The sequence below is a fragment of the Drosophila erecta genome, unplaced genomic scaffold (assembly GCF_003286155.1).
Source record: "Drosophila erecta strain 14021-0224.00,06,07 unplaced genomic scaffold, DereRS2 tig00000092-arrow-pilon, whole genome shotgun sequence".
Lineage (NCBI taxonomy): Eukaryota > Metazoa > Arthropoda > Insecta > Diptera > Drosophilidae > Drosophila > Drosophila erecta.
In genome coordinates this window covers 6,956,548-6,963,689 of record NW_020825207.1, presented here as the reverse complement: position 1 = coordinate 6,963,689, position 7,142 = coordinate 6,956,548, and the positions used below count along the sequence as shown (strand labels likewise).

Below are 7,142 nucleotides of genomic sequence, written 5' to 3'. Positions count from 1 at the left end.
ATTAATTTACATATTATTTAATTATAGTTTTCGTTGCCTGGCTCAAATATTTCAGTATGCAACCTCGCCTGCAATTTGCATAAGCTTCCATCATAATTCAGTTACATAATTGCCCGGGAAAAAATGAATTTGAATATCAAATATCAGTTTGGCAAGCATTGCGAATTGCCAAACGCTTTGAAATGCATTTCCTGTTTGGCCAAATTTTTTTGCTGCTCCTTTTTTCGATTCACTTTCGCTCATTTGGCCTGGTAAAAATTTGATGCAATTTTCACTTTCCTCTGCGCCTAAGTATGCAAATTTGTTTTTCAGCTGCCGTTTTGGGCTGTCTGCTAACGTTTTCATTATGCAGCAACGCATGCCACGCCCCTTTTCCAGCCGCCCCTCCAACTGTCAGTCAATCGGGCTGAGAAACGGACAGCCGGTTTGGGCCAAATATATAAATCACGAGGTTAGTGAGATGTGAACGAAGCGGCCGAACGTTGGACTTTCACTTGGACAGCCTTGTTTTTGATACCCCCCAACTTCCCCCCATTTTTCTGCTTTGCTGAGCCGCAGAAACTGATACGCGATCCTTCCCAAAAAAATGTGATTATTTTACCACTGCTGAGAGGCTATCGAAATTATTTACAGATCATAAGCTCTGCGAATATATAAGCGACTGAAACTTGATATGCAAAATTGTCAGTGTTGCAGTTTTCACAGTTGCAGAAGGTAGTTTTCCAGCTGCGATCGGTCGGAAAATATTATGCTTATATTAAACAAACTTAAAAAAGTGCATTAAACATTTTCTTTAAATTTTAATAATAATCACTTCGTAAATGGAGAGATATGCGCTAGTAAAAATCAAAGTAATGTGCTAATAAAATTGGAAATAGTTTGTATCCTTCGCTTTGGAGCATCGAACACCTTTGTTTGATCGAATGCAATCTGCTGCAGCTGGGTTTTATTTAGCTGCACTATTTGCCTCTGCTGCCCCTTTGATGCATTCGCTGCTGATTGTTATTTATTGTAAATTCGCGGGCTGGCGCTTTGCCACCCATTGTGGCTACACAGGAAACAAAATTATACTTCGAATTAAGAAAAAGGTTGTAATTGTCTTAGACTGGTTCTTAAGATCACCTACTGTAAATAAAAAATATCTTCTTGTAGTTTAAAATATTTGCCCTTTACATAAAATGTATGTGAGCATGTATTTTACCTCAAAAAATTATAATGTAATTAGTTCCATTTCTTTTTTAGAGTGTAGGTACTAAAGCATTTTTCAGTGCGGGTTATGAAAGCGATGGGCGGGCGAAGAGGTGCCGGGGGGCGTGTCGTGCACACTGCATGTTGCACCAGCAGCACACGTTGCATCGGAATAGATGGCTCATAAATCCCAACTGACGAAACATCTAATAACTATGTCGGCATGTGGCTCTAAAACTGTAAAGCTGGCACGCACCTGAAATTGAAAATGGAAAACTGGGCGAGTTTTAATGAGTTGTAGAACCAACTCAACTCATTTATTCTGACAGCATTCCCTACGTCAATTAGTGAATAATTAATATTATTAATTTTTATACCCGTTACTCGTATAGTAAAGGGGTATACTAGATTCGATGAAAAGTATGTTACAGGCAGAAGGAAACGTATCCGACCATATAAAGTATATATATTCTTGATCAGGATTAATAGTCGAGTCGATCTGGCCATGTCCGTCCGTCTGTCCGTATGAACGCCTCGATCTCAGGAACTACAAAAGCTAGAAGGCTGAGATTAAGCATAAAGCTTTCAGAGACAAAGACGCAACGTCTGTTGCTACGCCCACTCTAACGCCCACAAACCGCAAAAAAATGTCACGCCCACGCAAAAATGTTGTGGTATTTTTTCACTTTTTTATATCTTGTAAATTTATATAGATTTGCACGTTGATATTACAGGCGAATTTCGGCAGCATCAGTGAAATTGCATTTCTCGGCTGCCTAATTTTCCATGCAAATCTCCCGGCCTCTCATATTAATAGGGGTACTGGCACTAAAACTGACCTCTGGGGTCGTCATCATTTTCGGCTCACGTTTATGATTGAAAATGTTCGTTTTTCGCAAAACGGAGGAGTTTGCATAAATCAAGTCAATTGAGGAGATCGAGGAAAGCCAAATGAGTGATGGGTTTGAGCTTAAAACGGGGTGAAATTACATAAGCTCCATATGTGCGATTATTTCAGGAAAGGATTTCGACTTTCACAAGGAAAATGGGGGAAAAGTGATATGTAATCTAATCTTAAATACCAATAGTAAATCTTGTTTGGAAAAATGTAATTGGGTAGATTATTTCAGGTTCGTAACCAATTCATAAATCTATTGTATTTATGGATTTCAAAAATCCGTAAATTTAGATGCAATTTTAATTTCTCCTAAATGGTCTTAACCTGCATTTTTTGAGTTACCAATTAGCAAGTTTTAAATCGTTGTGGACCAGTAAAAAAGTGGGCAAAAAGCACTTGGGCTTTCAGGTTTTTCGCAATAAAAACATAACCACAACTTAAGGCGCCTTTGGAAATAACCCTTGGATAGCAAAAACAGTAAACGAGGAAATTGGGAACAATGGACCGGCAAAGAAAAGCTGTCGCTCCCCCAAGCAACAACAACATCAGCAGTGGCGATGGATCAGCCGCACGTGGCCCCCCAGCAACCTCCCAACCACCCACTTTGGGTCAGGAAAATGAAAAACGATTCGAGCGCCAAAAGAGCGAAAAGAAATCGGGGAAAAAACCTTAAGAAATGCTGGAAAAGTACCCAAGTGACCCAGAACTTGTGCAAGAAAATAGTCAAGGTGCTTGAGGGAAAATTGAAGGGGGAGGGGCGCTGCGGAGGCGTTTGATTTTCCTACGCTTTTGATGTTTTCCAACTAATGACGAAAGTAGTCAGCAAAAAACGCGAGAGTTAGACGAAAATGTTTAGCTTCTGTTAAGTGGGCTGTTAAGGTTGGCTTTTCGTACTAGATGTTAACATGTCGTGTTGGAGTCTGCGCTATGTTCTGATTAGAGTGTCTGTCAAAAGAATAAATTAGTTAAATTTTAACGTTTCAGTTTTGTGTTTTATTTCAGTTCTAAAGCAGCAGTTGTTTCCTAGTTAAGTGTTAGATTTGAGACTAACTTTAAATTAGAAACAGGAGAAAGTGCACTTTTAAAATTCTAAGGACAATCCTGTAGCCAGGGCTCAATCCATCATAAAGAACTCTAATCAGAACTAAGCGCTGCCTCAAACCTGCCGGTACAACCGGTTAACAGAGACTGCTCTTTCTTCGAATTCGAACTCGCTCTCTCCAACTAGAGCTGCTAGCCCAACGATATCGGTATGTAATCGAACATTTGCCATCTCTAGGGCGCTCTCCAGCGATTTTTGTTATTGCTTTTTCAACCGCGATTCGTGCAGCATGTGTTTTCGCGTGATCCGTTATAGAAATAATGCTTAGAGCACATCGGTAACCGTTAAAGTCGCCGGGAAAAAATCCAATCTTGATACTAACGAATTTTCGAATATTTTTCACAAACCGATTTTGTGCGCGATTTTTTCGCCCAGGCTCAAGAGGTGTGCGAGCGAGAAGGAGCGAGACAGCCAATGGTGTGTGCATGCAAAATAACGGTGCACTGCATTCGCCCGAATAAAAATTGGAAATAATTGCCGTGATTATTAGAATTTAAAACTGCCAACTGCAGCAAACGAATCAACCGATACCGATACGAGAAACCGATCGATGTGAAGTGCAAAAACAAGTAGAAAACAAAAATTACAAATAATAAAAAACAAAAACCGGTTCGCCTCTGCAGCAGCAAAAATCAAAGCCAAAAAGGTAAAGAAAAGAAACAAAAATCAAAGACAGCGAAAGAATTTTTGTTGTTTGGCCGGTGCGTGTGTGCTTGTGTGTGTGTGCGCGTCTGTGTGTGGGAGTGCGCCAGTGTGTGTGAGCATCTCGGCAAAGGAGAAAAACGCACAAGTCGGTAGGAAAAAGGCGTACGCAAGGAAAACGAAAAAGAGAGGAAAAAAACGCAGTAGGAATTTCTTGTTTCCCCAAAAACGAAAAATCCACGTAAACCCGTTTCCCTGCAAACACACAAAATATAAAAGGTGAAAAAGTAAAAAAAGCGAAATATCTGAGAAATAAACGGAGGCCGCAAAAAGTGGCACAAGTGAAAATTCCTGCGCCGTTCGTTTTATTATTATTTTTCTGTTGCCGTCTTTTTGACAATCGCCAAAAGTGAAAATCAATTTGCGAGAGCGCGCGCGCAAGGAGCAAAACGGAAGAGGAAGAGCGAGTGAGAGAAGGAGAGAGCGCAGTTCCGATATAGAACTCGTCCTTTTTCGGCCCCAAAATTACCCAACCCAAAAAAAGAGCACGAAAACTGAACGAAAAACTCCCGGAGAAAACAACAACAACAACAAGAACACACACACACACCGATAAACTGCAAAAGTAAACAAATTGCGCCGAAACTGAACGAACGATTTTCGGAAAACTGCAGCCATCGGAAAAAGGTCAGTACACGGCAATTGATTGGCCGGAAAATTAAATAAATTAAAGTAAAAACCCGACAAGTGTCATTGAAAGTGGCGAAGTGCTGAACCAAACGCCTTTTAATAGTCCCCCATTTGACCTTCACCCATGGACACCCTCGCAAATTGCCAGCACCAAAGTCGGGCTAGCAGTTAACCCTTACCCTTGATCGCCGTTAATTGGGACCCCCCCATATGGTCATGGTCAGCAGGTTGTAAAAGCGGGCATTTAGTGAGGTGCGTTACCCTGGCAAGAGGGCAAGATCCATTGGAAAGCATTATATAAGTCGCAGCTCTTGAATGAAAATCAAATTTCAAAAGGATTTCACAAATTAGAGACACTGGAAGAAAAGACTTGTCACTTGTGACATCACCAGCTGTAACTGAAATACAGGGACCTATTGCATTAGTCACTGCAATGGGTGGTGTCAAGAAACTCGTTAGAACCCATGACAGTTTATATGAAGCAGCTTTTCTTCAACTTGAATGACTTTTACTTCTGTTCTGTGGTAGTTACTGTCTTACTGTCTTTTTGAGCTGGCAAACTTGGACTGCGAGGCACACTCACTCGAAATAAATTCGTAATGGCAGCACGTTTACCATTTGAATGACTTTAATCGCTATCGCACCTTTTTATGAATACACTATAATGTTGACCTTGACTCGAGGGGTTCTGCCTATAAAAAGGCATTCATAAATTTCGTTTTCTGCGCAAGTGATTTGGAAATTGCACGCTTGCCTTTTTTTTTTTGGGGAGCCCGCTCCCCCTTTTGGCCCACCAAATGCAGTTATCTTGGTTGTTTTTGTTCAACTATACTCATTTAGTCATAACGTGACTGGTTCTTGTTGTGGCTTATTGCTGTTGGTTGTTGTTGTTGTTGTTGTTTTTGTTACACAAGCGTAACAATAAAATTTCAGACTGGCCCGCCACGAAAATAGCTCAAATTTTATACATACATGTGCTGTTATGATCATGTTTTATCTGATAGTTGCTCGCCTGTGGCACGTAACACAGTGTGTTTTTAACTTTTTCGTTGATTTAGAGGCGGCATGAAAGGGGGCTCAGATGTACATATATGTATCTACATATATAGGTACACACATATATCACGTAGATCAGCGAGCGGAGAACAATCTGAGATCCAAGAGTTGGGTCAGCGGCTGCTTTTGTCTCGGTTACTTAATGTGGATGCGGCTTAATTGTTCCAAAAATCAGATATCTTATGCTGCGCCTACAGTTGTGCTGCGATATAATCATTCCCAGGAAAATGAATATAAATATAAGGGTTTTTAGAGGAGCTTTTAACATCATATACTATTTAGAAGACTATCGCCTGCATTTTACATAGTTTATTTATATCCATTTAAGTTGTTCTTAAAAAACGTTGTATACATTTACATTCAAAGATTTATACCAGTAGTTAGTGCCAAAAACTGATATAAATATTAATGATCAAAAGATTTGTGATGCTCCCTTATAGTAGAGCAGATTTCTCTCAGTCAGAATAGTTTTAAAATGTAAATATTCGGAATGTTTTAGTGTCACACGTTGCATATAAGACGTGATCTCATGCTTACCCACTTAACACGAATACTTGCAGCTCCCACAGTTAACTGTTTGCGTGATCTTGCTTAATTTCCTTACTTTGTGTCATATTCATTAAAACAGTTGACCATTTGCAGTGATAAATCAAAAGAAATCGGAACTCGTCTGGGCCTGCAAGCAGTGACATTTTTGCTCAACATTTTGACCAACATTTCGCCCAATTTGCATAAATTTCGAGCATTCGATTTGAAATGCTCCAAGTCGAGAAATTCGACTTTTATGGGCAAACTCCGAGAGGCCCAAGCAATTTCTGATTTATTTAATGAGCAAAAATGCTTCGTTCGATTTCTTTGGCTCCCTCGCTTCAAGTAATCTCTCTTCAGACCCGTAGGCGTAGATCTCAGATTGGTTGGCTGCCGTTGAAGTTTAACAAATTTAAAGCAATTTTCGTAGCTATTTTTGGGGTCAATTAAGTTTCGAGGGGGAGCTACAGATACGAGGAGGTAGATAGTAAAAGGGGTGCGCGGTGTGGGCGTAGAGGTATTTTTTATAGATTTATTTTGCCAAAGGAAAATTTATGAGCTGAATTAGCGGCTATGACTGCCGAAAATTTTTCCTTTTTTTATTTCATTTAAAATTTGTTGCCTCTTTTAGTGTATCAAACCTTTGTGCATTTCTATAAATATAGCGGTATTCCTATTATACTTGGTTTTCTGGTCCTTAAGTATGTAATACTTTTATATTTCTCCGTGTAAAGAGGCTAAAAAAAAAACGCACAATGGAGTATGAAAAAAAAGAACAACAAACCCAGGAAAAATCGATTTAAAACAGATGATTTGGCATCACCCCAGCACCATTTCCCGCCTTTTCAGCCCACCTCCTCCAGCTTTCTGTATCCCTGTGGCCTGTTTTGGTTCCCCGACGAAGGACCTCGGCATTTCCCGGCCCTTTTTCGGGTTCCGAGATCCAGGCCCAATGCTTCACAGGCCGTTAAGATGGGTGAATTGGGCGGATTCCCCAACCAAATTGGCTACAGTGCGCACTGACACAGTCACTTGTTT

General features: G+C 40.2%; 1 protein-coding gene across 4 annotated transcripts in view; it reads left to right on the top strand.

Moving 5' to 3' along the window:
- The first annotated feature begins 3,883 nt into the window (after positions 1 to 3,883).
- Positions 3,884 to 7,142, top strand: part of LOC6549625 (SH3 and multiple ankyrin repeat domains protein 1) — a 63,062-nt gene continuing 59,803 nt past the window's right edge. For all 4 annotated transcript variants that reach the window (XM_026979847.1, XM_026979846.1, XM_015156910.2 and 1 more), the window contains exon 1: positions 3,884 to 4,517. The gene's annotated coding sequence lies outside the window, so the exon portion shown is untranslated. The remainder of the gene's footprint in view (positions 4,518 to 7,142) is intronic.